General features: G+C 36.7%; 1 pseudogene; it reads right to left on the bottom strand.

The window, feature by feature from the left end:
- Positions 1-10522: 10522 nt before the first annotated feature.
- LOC127133527 (uncharacterized) lies at positions 10523-10622 on the bottom strand (annotated as a pseudogene).
- Positions 10623-12009: the final 1387 nt, after the last annotated feature.

Genomic DNA, 12009 nt, shown 5'->3' with positions numbered 1-12009 from the left:
AATAGAAACCCAGAATTCTCTTGGACTTTTAGAATCAAGCAACACACAAATGCACAATTATATTATCTTGAAGAGAAAGGCATCAAATAAAGATGGCCACATCCAAGCTTATCCATTCCATGATCTTCTTCAAGGTAGCCCATGTAACAGATGAATTTCACAAGTCACAGGTTCAAAATAACAGCTTCACAATGATCATGTTGTAGATGAACTTAGAGAGATCTTGAATGACGTATCAGATGAAGTTTCAAATTACAAGAACTTGTTTTCTCAATAAGTTGGCATTGGCCAAGTCCTTTAGCATAGGAATGTTGCTTCAATTCAAAGTCCATTTGTCCAAGATCAAGCCAACAGTCCACGCAAAAGTTTTTTTAGGGTTTTTGTTGTTATTATGTACATTAATGGTCAAAGACCACACAAACAAATAAAGTATACACAAACAAAATATATCACACAATATGGTCCAAATGGACAAAGTGAAAATTGCATTAACATAAACAACTAGAATGATATGAACAATGGCAAATATATAAAAGCTAGAATTAAATGACATTAAAGTAAAGGGCTTAAAATTAAAAGTTATTAGTTTATAGGTTAGAAGTTAGTGTTGTTTTGTTTTTGCTTTTCATTCTTAGACATTCTTTGGAGAACACTCAACCCACTTATCACAAGCAAGGATCCTTGAACCAAGACATCTTCCAAAGGAAGGAAAAAAGGCCAAGTTTCCACACAATAACATGAAAGAGGGGAGACTTACAATCTCACTAACTAGAATGTTATGCCTTTCATGTCACAAATTTAGTGCTATGTTAAGCAATTGTATTGGACTTATGTAGAAGTCACAACTATTTGAGGTCGGTCAATATAATTTTGGTGTTAATGCATGTTAGAGACATAGTATTATGAACTATGCTCAGGAAACATATCACACACACAAAATGTAAAAGGTGTGGCCTAATCTCATACATACTCATGTTAATTTTTCAATCAACTAGCTTTAGGACTTTGAGATATCATAGGCCAAATGAGATGAATGCAAAAAGAAGGGGAATGAGATGAAGACGGAGGGGAATAGATGAAATCTCAAATTGATCAAAGGAGGACTTTTACCAAATTAATATCATTCATTCATTTTGGGAGATGGAATGTACATTCCATCAATCCCCTAAATCCAATGATATTAATTTGACAAAGTCAAATCAACCTTGACCAAGGCCCAAAAACAAGAGTCAAACACCAACAAGTCATCACAATTGGTCAACAAAATTATTTGGCATTTATTCCAATTAAAAATACTAAAATAATACATTTAAATTAAATATGGTTTGTTAAATTCCTAAAACCTCATCAAAACACCAAATAAATGGCCATGAAATTTATCATAGGTCAAACAAGATCAAAGGACCTTGGAGAAAAATTTACAGAATTTTAAAAAACTTAAAAGTATTTTTAAACAATTAAAAACAAATGCAAAATCAATTAAATCATGAAAAATATTAATAATGACCCAAAAAATAATTTTAACTTAGAATATGAAAGAGGAAATTATTTGAAATTTTTTGGTGAAACTCTCATTTTTTGGATAAATATTAAAATTAATATGAATTAATGAAAATCAAAGGAATAAAAATTAAAATCAAAAAATCAAAAAAACGTGGACCACTTGATCTGCCTCATTAATTGAGGTGGCAGATCAAGTGGTGAGAAACGCGTGTTCCATGGTACATGCTAATCGGCGCGCCACACACTTGGTCATCACAAGCAACATTCCTGATTAAAACAATTTGAACCAATCCAATGGCTTTGGACTGTGCCACATCATTGCCGGAGCAAAGCGTCGGTCGTCTTCTCAGGCGACCTTGGTCAGACTGGTCCATTCATCACCACATCATAAATGAAAAAGGAGGACATGATCTAAAAGGAAAAATGGTGTAGATCACGGATATCACCTCAATTTTAAATAACTCCTCACATATAAAAAGATATGAGGAGTTGAATTTTGAGGTATGTCAACTGAGTTGCTTCGATTTGACCTCTAAGCAACTCAATCTTGTTGCCTACATTGGTAGGACTTCAGACAACCAAAGAATCAAGAGAACTGAGCAAGATTGAGAGAGAATCAAAGAGATGAATTTTTTTGGAAAATACCTTCAATGTAGGTCTGGATTCAACTGCTCTTGCCTTGGCTCATGCTTGTTCTCATCAGAATGCTTGTAGAAGTAGAATGAAATGCACAAAAGGTCTTGGATCCCTGGAGTTTTGAATCTCAAAACAGTGACATTCAAACTCAATTTCAAGATGAAATTCTCAGGATTATCCTCTCAAATGGAAGGGTTAGGGGTTTAGGATCAAAGCTGGCGCGAATGTGTGTTGAATTCTGATGCTAGAGGTCTCTATTTATAGTTGTAGCTCATGATATTTGCACCTTCCAAATCACTTTCCAAAATTGGCAACTGATGATGCATGGGTGCATGGGCGTGTACAGGCCCATGTGATCATTGCTTTAGGTCCACAAATGAGTGTAAGAGAGTCTGAAATCAACTTGGATTGCAAGGCAAGTGTGTGTGAAGATTTGAAGTTTGATCTTTGCCAAATGATGATACCATGTTCATGCCATGCGCATCCCTGACAATTCTTGTCCAAAATGGATGAACTTGGACTTTTTAGAAAGGTTAGATCAAGAGGAACAACTTTCATGTTCAACACTTTTCCAATTGAAGATTGTATCATGATGAATTTTGAGGTGGAAGTTTGGAAATTTCAACATGTTGAAATATTTTCTAAGTGTTAAGTCATATATCTCAATATTCCACCTTGCTTAACTTTTTATGTGAGCTTAAAATGAGAAACATGTCTTCATCAAAGTTGTATAAATTTCAAAGACCTTAAAAATGGTCACAAATTTCATGTCATTTGGATTTTAAATGATAGAGTTATTCATTTTTGAAGTTTGGAAAAATCACTTGTTCAATGGTATAGGTCAAAAGTGACCTATAATGGAGCCTCATATCACATGCTCATAAAAGTTGAATCAGCTCTCACTCCAAACATCAAAGTTGAAGTAGACATCTTTAATTTTATTGTACAACTTGGAAATCTTTCATCTCATAAAAATTTAGCAAGTTATGGCCTTGGGAAGTTGACTTTCAAATTAGGGTTTAAACAAAATGACCTATAATGTTTCAACATAGAAAATGATTTTCCAAGCAAAACTAGCTCTAGGTATCAACATGAAAGTTGTTTTGAATGTCATTTATAGTAACTTTTCTCTTGGAATCATTTTCATATGGTGAAAATTGTAGGAGATATGGTCTAGGGAGACCCAGTTTTTATCAGATGAATTCATCTGGCCAACCACCATCAACCAATTTTCTAATCTTCAATTCTCTTGACTTTCTAGGCTCATGGTAGATCGTATATGCATAATATGATGAATTTTGAAGTGTCCCTTGAGAAATTTGATCAATTGGTGAGATAGCTTGTTGGAGAAGTTACTTAAGATACCTAGTCAAACTAAGGTTTCAAAGGCAAATCACCCTCAAACTCTTGAAGAAAACTTGATCAATATAACATGTAGAAATAACTGGGACTCATATATGATGCTCATAACCATTCTTGTATCAATTCATGTTTGTGCTCTTTGTCATGAGGGTCTCAAACCCTAGATATTAACTTGATAGATCAATGAAGATCATGCCCTACCTACAAAAGAGTTAAGCAAATGCAAAGGCATATTTTTGGTATTTTGGTTAGTAAAATGATAAAATACAAGTATGATACAATCATAAAGTGCTTGGTGATCTCTTCCAAAACAAACCCAATGAAGGGGGGTAAGGAGGATGCCAAGGTATGATCCCAATGCTAATGCTTATGATGAAATTGCATGAGGGATCTTAGGGTCAAAATTGGGGTCTTACAGCTGCCCCTATTTAAGGACATTCTAACTGAGGAGGCGAAGGTTAAAATCTTCATGTCGACTCAGTAGAATGGGCTTAAATAACAATGCATAGAAATAAATGTTGGTCCCTAAGAGACCTTTTGATGCATATGATATGAATGCAAAAGTAAATTCTTTGTGGGGAAATACTGACACAAAGGAAAAGAAATCAGAGAGACCGAAAGTCCACAGGAGTATAATGCATTCCGTAAGGAAAACTCACTGGGGAAACAGAGACTCTGGGGGAAAAAGGAGTTATGCGCAGGACATGCTACGACTCAAAACTACTGGGGGACTCGAGGGATTCCATGCAAACATGGAAAAGACTTAGTCAAGGAGCTAACAACATATGCATGGGATATGAGTAAGTTAAGATAAAACTGAAATACTTGAATCATGCAGAGAAAAGCGATTTCACTAAGGAAATGCGCACTCAACTCAACTAGGGAGAAATAAACTTCAATGCAGGAGGAGCAAAAATCTACCATCTGATAACACGAAATTATATCGCTTTTTAAGACTTAATTCAATTAAATTATATTATCATTTACGCTAGTTTATCTCATTTTATCAGATATTATGCAGTATTCCTCTTCTATTTATATCAGGTACCCATTTTGAAGCAAAAGTGAAAAAGGGAAGAAAAGGAGGTGTAAAAAGGAACAAAAAGGAGAGAAAAGGAACCAAATGCCAAAGCCCAGCCCAAAGCGCACAAGTCACCAATGCTGTGCCTGTGACGGACGTCACAGGACGCGTGACGAGCGTCACGCGAAGTAGCCTTGTGACGGACGTCACACATAGCGTGACGAGCGTCACACAACTCCACTACCTTTTTGGCGCAAGTATCGCCCTCAGAAAGACTTGAAGAATAACGTTAAGGAGTTGGTCTCCTATATGCACGCCGTGGATATAGCCACGCTGAAGAATGGGAGAAACGGAATGCAGTTACCAAGGCTATTATAAATAGCCATCTCACAAACCAAAAGAAGAACAGGTTTTTGCACGCTCAGTTTTGCGAAAGCTCTGCCAAATTTTCCTTTCACGCCTTTGCCTATTTTTCTTCCTTTCCAGCATCGTTCACTTTATTTATTTTATTTTGCAAGCTTTATTCTCTTTCTCCCTTGCAATTTATTTTCCCCCGTTCTTAGCTTTTAGATATTTTTCGCATAGTAGTTTCTACACCGGAAACTACTGTGCAACTTTATACCGGATTTAACCTTACGTTATATTCCAGTTTTATTTCCTTGATTTATTTTACTGTTTAATTGAAGAATCCAAGAACAAATCCTACCGGCTTGTGGAGGAGTGTTCAAGACCATTGTATTACGCATTCAGGTTCTTTAATCGTTATTTAATTTTTAATGTTTTATTCTATTGTTTATTTACATTGCATGCCTGGAATGAGTCTGTTTATGCATGATATAGATTCTTATTTATTTAGCATGTCTGGCTAATTTGCCTAGGTATCGGTATGTAAAGTAAGCAGAAAAAGGGGTCAAGACTAAGTCGGTCTATTCAAACTTAAAATTAGAATCAATCTTTTTATGGTCTTAACTTACAGGTTTAATAACAAGATTTTTTACAAAAGTAAAAGGCATAAAGAAGTTGAAACCAACAGAGCGAGAGTTTGAAGTTTTAACTGGACAGTGTAAGTTAGTCATTAAATCTATCTCAGGGCGAGAGCAAGTTTTAGAATTAATTAAATTCTGACTTTTTTCCAAAAAGTATTTTTAAAGATTGAATGTGAGGACGAGAGTTAAGCATTTAGATTTAATTGTATAACCTAAGTCAACAGAGCGAGAGTTTGAGATAAGGGTGTTTAAAACGGTCAGTATTTTCTTAAAAAGAGTTTCTGCAACTTTATTGTTTTCAAAATATTTTTTGACTTAATTATAAGTGACAGCTACATTAATATAAGATCATGGTTTCTTCAACAGAGCGAGAGTTTGAGATAAAACCTTTAACCAATAAAGTTAATCGAAACGATTTATTTTAAAACCGAGAGACCGATAAGGAATTGATTCCCTAGTTTTGACGAACTACATACCGATATCTGTTTATTGATATTTAATCTAGATATTAGTTTAGCTCTTAGTTTTTCCCCAAGCAATCAAACATTTTCACCTTAGATTTACGTAGTAACTTTAGATAACGGTATATCGATTCATAAGTCCCTGTGGGATCGATATCTTTTAAAACTACGCGATAGAACTGTGCACTTGCAGTTTGTATCCCATTCTCGACTCACACAGTCGAGCGATCACCATCTACTACCTGTTACTGGGTAAGGAGATAATAAAGATCTGATAGAGAGAACATATGTCACTGATTAGGATGAACATATCAAGGATGACTCACTGGGAAACAACAGAAGGAAATTCATTACTAGTTACTGGGTAAGAATATCCTTGCCGGGGAAAAATGCAGAAAAATAGGATGTACAACTACCAGTTACTGGGCAGAAAACCAAGGGTGAGAGTATCCGTCATCGGTTAGGATGAACATATCAAGGATAAACTCAATAGGGAAGAAAATCCGTCATCGGTTAGGATGAATATATCAAGGATAAACTTACCTGGGGTTGTCAAGGAGGATATACATCATCGGTTAAGATGAACATATCATGGATAAACCAACTGAACAAAAAGTAGGAATTACATCTATCGAATGCTGGATAGAATACTGTCAAAGAGAAAATCTGTCACCGGTTAAGATGAACATATCAAGGATAGACTCTGCGAGGAGATAAAATAGGAATTACATCTATCAGTTACTGGATAGAATACCAATAGAGAGAATCTGTCACTGGTTAAAGTGAACATATCAAAGATCAACTCTGCGGGGGGAACAAAGGCAGGGTTTAGAACTACCGGTTAATGGGTAGAAGACCACAAAGAGAAGGAAACCCGTCATTGGTTAGGATGAACATATCAAGGATTAACTCTCTGGGAAACAAGAATAGGGATTACAACTACCTTTTTACTGGGTAGGATACAAAAAGAGAATATTCGTCATCGGTCAGGATGAACATATCAAGGATAGACTCAAGCAGGGGAGGGAAAGATATCCGTCATCGGATAGGGTGATCATATCAAGGATATACTTCCTGGGGAATCAGATCCACTAGGGATTCTACTGCTGGGACACTTTTCCGGGTATTGGGCAAGAAATAATAAACTGCAAACTAAGAAGAATATTATTAGTTACTGGGCAATAGACTCTTAGGGAATTCAAAGTATCTATCTAGGTAGGAGCTAGAAAGAAACAGACAATCAAGACTCAACCCAATGAGGACATAACTCAAGGGGAGTGGTTCCATCCAGATAACCAACTGGGGAGGAAACTGAAGTAATAATCATCCATAAGTGTAATACCCCAAAATTTACCCTTCATTTTTCTTGGAAGCATGGGATTATGTTTCACACTTCATTAGCATCATATTAGGTCATACTCATTGCATACTGCATTAGTGACTTGGAAATCAGGTTTTGATTAATCACTCCTTAACAGAAGGAGCCCATACAAAGCAAGATTGAGAATTGGACTTCATTTTCTAAATATACAAGTCTCAAGGGTCTCAGGGGGGTCCAGGTATCTTATTATGGTCCTCAGTTCATCAGTGAAGGATTCAGAGCTATCAGAGTTTTCTTCCGGATTTAATCAGGAAATTAGGGTTTCATGGCTACCTGCAACAGGAAATGTTTGGTTGGAAATAGAGGAGCTCATCCATATCATGATTAGAGAGGCATCTTGTCCTAGGAAGATTCACAACTATCTCAGAAAGATCCATTGGCAAGCAGTGCAATCAGTTCCCGATCCATTTTGCCCTAAAATTAGGGTTTGGCATAAAATCAATTTATTTCTGATTCTTTGGGTGAAACTCTTTTCCATGGCCCTCCATATGTCCACAAGGGTCTACATACAAAAAATCATCTCTTTATTTGAGCCAGGAGTGCTTCAATTGATCACTGGAATCGGGAACCAGACAGTTTGGGAAAAGTCAACTGTGGGGCCAGAAAAGCCAACTCCTGACATTTTGAGAGTGGGATCTCAAAATTCATGCCTAGGGGAGCCTACATGTGAAATTTTATCAAGGTTGGATCATGGATTCATCATTTAATCAGGAATTGGAAAAGTTACTTAATTTGGAAATGGTTGACTTTCCATTTAGGACAAGTTTTCATGATTTTTGTACTCACTTTAAGCCCATTTTTCGTCAAGATAAAAGCTCCATTAGAAAATTTCTCCAACATGAAAGTTGTTCCTCTTGTTCTAAGATTTCTAGATATATAAAGTTTGCTCCATTTGGATCAAAATTGAGAAAGTTATGCTTAGAAAAAGTGAGACATTTTTTTAGGACACTTAGAAAAATTTCTAAGTCCAAAAATCTTCAAAGTTTGTCAAGACTTCTTGGCTAGTTTTCTTGCACTTCAAGGCACCATTTGAAAATGTTTTCTTCACAACAATTATACCTTGCCATGTCCTCTTTCACATCCTTTTGGAATCATCTCATTTGGATCCATAGCTTGAGAGATACATTCACCTAAAATGGGCACCATGACTTGATTTTCTAGGCAGATTTTAGGCCAAACCGGCCCAATCAGTTTTGCATGGTGCAACCTGAACTTAAGGACCATTTTTCACCTTCTTCCATTCATCATTTCAACTTGTGCTTAACATGAAAGATGACATACTCCATGATATCTCTCTATTGTTTGCATTGTCTCACCAATTGGTGACTTGAGCATCAAGTTACATGGCCATAAAGTCACCACCTTGGAATGGATTTCTTGCTTGCCAAGTTATGCTGCAAACCAGCCCACGTTTTTGCCACCTCTTTTGGCCATGCATTGGATATCCATTCACTTAAGTTTGGCCCAATATAACACATTTCACATGCCCTCTTTCTACACCTCACTTGGCTTATGGACAAATAATTATTTCAAAGCCCATTTAAACATTTGTTTCACCATATTTAAAGGATGCAAACCCTAAACCAAGGAAGCATTGGTGAATTTTCGAGCAAGGCAAGGCAGGAGCATTAGAGATCTGTTTTCATCAAGCCTCCACTAGGTAATCATCTTACTCTATCTTCCATAGTCATCCATTGATATATCATGCTTGCATCATGCTATTTTTATGCTTGTTTACAATGCCAATCACATGCTTGTGTTATTGTTATTAATTTGTGCTGTTGAGTTTTTGCCCTAGACCGTGCCCACGTTGTCACCTTGTTGACAACATTGCTCCATGATCAAACCATCATTTAACCAAAAACAAGTCACCATGTTAATCTACACATTTCGTACTTGATATTTGGTTTTTATTTCATGCAATTTGGTGCACTATAGTGTTTGTATTCTTGATTGGAAGATTGAAAAAACTCACTGCATTTTCACGTGGCTGCATGAGCATGGCATGGCTAGGGTTTGGTTTGTGGAAGAAGATGAATACGTGTCACATTAAGGGCCATTAGATCCAATGCATGTGTTTTAATCCTGGCCGTGCAAGCTATTTTGTCTTTTAGTCACTTAAACCAACTTGACCAATTGATACATATGTCACATGATTTATTTTATTAAAACGTTATTTAATTTTTGTCACGCCCTGAATAAATGATTTGTACTGGGCCTGCGCTTTCCTGCTTTCCACACCTCCCCTGCCTGGCCCATCAACACTAACACATGTCCATTTTTATTTTCTTTTTTAATTCACATCCATTTTTCTGTTCTGATTTTAATTATTTTAAAATATTTTATTTATTCATAAAAATATCAAAAAATATTTTCCATATTTCTTAATGCCTTATTTAATTTTATTTAATTTTTATTTTCGTCTTTATTTAATATTAATATTTTATTTTAATTATTTATTCCAATTGATCCATTTTAACACACATTTTTTCTTGATTTTATTTTCATGTCTTAAAATTATTTTTAGCTTTTGATTTTTGGGATGAAGGTTGACCACTGTCCCATGGTCAACCTGACCTTTTTCTTTATTTTCTTTTTCCTTCTATTCTTTCCTTCGTTGATTTGTATGCCACGCACTCGCTCTCAAGGCGAACCGCTCTATTTACGAATCAACGATATCGAACTATATCTCCGAGTCTTACGACGAATTCGGGAATATCGTGCCGAAAACAATCTCCCTCCTATAAACCTTCCTGATATCAAAAACATTTTTCCTTCTTTAACCGAGATGGCAGAACCAGCTCGTGCTCTTAGAGATTACGCCGCTCCATCGCAAGATGAACCGCATTCAAGTATTGCTCCGCCCGCAATAGAAGCAAACAACTTTGAACTAAACCTTCACTGTTGCAGGCTGTGCAACAGAACCAATTCTCTGGAAATCTTACCGAAGATCCAAACCTTCATTTATCCGTATTTGTTCAATATGCTGATACTGTTAAAGCTAATGGTGTCACTTCAGAGGCAATTCGACTTCGTCTTTTTCCTTTCTCATTAAGAGATAGCGCTAGAAGATGGCTTCAATCTCTCCCTTCCAACTCAGTCACCACATGGAACGAGTTGAAGAAAGTTTTTCTTGCCCGATATTTTCCGCCAAGCAAAACAGCTATGTTAAGAGCCCAGATAAACGGATTTAAACAGAAAGACAATGAGTCTCTTTTCGAAGCATGGGAAAGATACAAAGACATGATGAGACTTTGCCCACACCATGGTTTGGAAGACTGGTTAGTAATTCACACATTTTATAATGGTCTCTTATACAATACAAGGTTAACAATAGACGCCGCTGCAGGTGGTGCACTAATGAACAAACCTTATGCTGATGCTTACCAGCTTATCGAGAGCATGGCCCAAAACCACTATCAGTGGGGAACCGAACGAACAACAGTGGAAAAACCTCAACCGAAAACTGGCATGTACGAGATAAGTAACCTTGATCACGTTAATGCAAAAGTGGATGCTTTGGTCCAGAAGATTGAAAGTTTAAACGTATCACCACCAACCGCCGTGGTTGCTATAACTCAGAATTGCGAGGTCTGTGGAATCCAAGGCCACACTCCTGCGGAATGTCAACTCTTGACTGGAATCCAAACAGAGCAAGTAAACTATGCTCAAGGAAGCCCCTATTCGAATACCTATAACCCAAATTGGAAGAACCATCCAAACTTTTCATATAAGAGTAATAATGCTTTATACGCACCTGGACAGTCTCCGAATCAAACCCCATCTATATCTCCAGGATATCAGAAACCAAATCCTAACAATAATACCCCTAGAAAATCCAACTTGGAAATCATGATGGAAAACTTTATAGCTTCCCAACAACAAACCAATAAAGATTTCTTAAACCAGAACATACACACTGGCGAACAACTTAAACAACTAGCAAGCAAAGTAGATGCCTTGGCTACCCATAACAAAATGCTGGAAACACAAATATCTCAAGTAGCTCAACAACAAGCACCTACTGCTGCACCAACTGGTACATTCCCTGGACAGCCCCAACCTAATCCGAGAAGCCAAGCTCATGCAATTATATTAAGAAGTGGAACGGAAGTGGAAGGACCGTCTGATCCAAGGATAGAAAACCAAAACCCTAAGAAATCCACTGAGGAAAGTGAACCTAAGGAAAAGGAAGAGAGTAATAAGGATACCCTAGAAAAGAAGGAACCTTATGTACCTCCACCACCTTACAAACCACCTATACCTTACCCTCAAAGGCTTGTTAAAACCAAAGATGTAGGCCAATTTAGAAAATTTGTCGATCTCCTTAAGCAATTAAACGTTACAATTCCATTTACCGAAGCTATTACGCAGATGCCCTCATATGCTAAATTCTTAAAAGAAATTCTTTCTAATAAAAGGAAACTTGAGGATAGTGAAACCGTTACACTCCCTGCCGAATGTAGCGCTATAATCCAAAACATGCCTCCTAAACTCAAGGATCCGGGTAGCTTCTCTATACCCTGTCACATAGGAAAATTTGTCATCGACAAAGCCTTATGCGATTTAGGAGCCGGAATTAGCGTTATGCCTTTATCCATATGTAAGAGACTGGAAATGGGAGAATTAAGACCGACCAAAATGTCTGTGCAATTAGCA

The sequence above is a fragment of the Lathyrus oleraceus genome, chromosome 3 (genome assembly GCF_024323335.1).
Source record: "Lathyrus oleraceus cultivar Zhongwan6 chromosome 3, CAAS_Psat_ZW6_1.0, whole genome shotgun sequence".
NCBI lineage: Eukaryota > Viridiplantae > Streptophyta > Magnoliopsida > Fabales > Fabaceae > Lathyrus > Lathyrus oleraceus.
The sequence above is the reverse complement of the archived record's forward strand: the minus strand, read 5'-3'. Positions and strand labels throughout refer to the sequence as shown.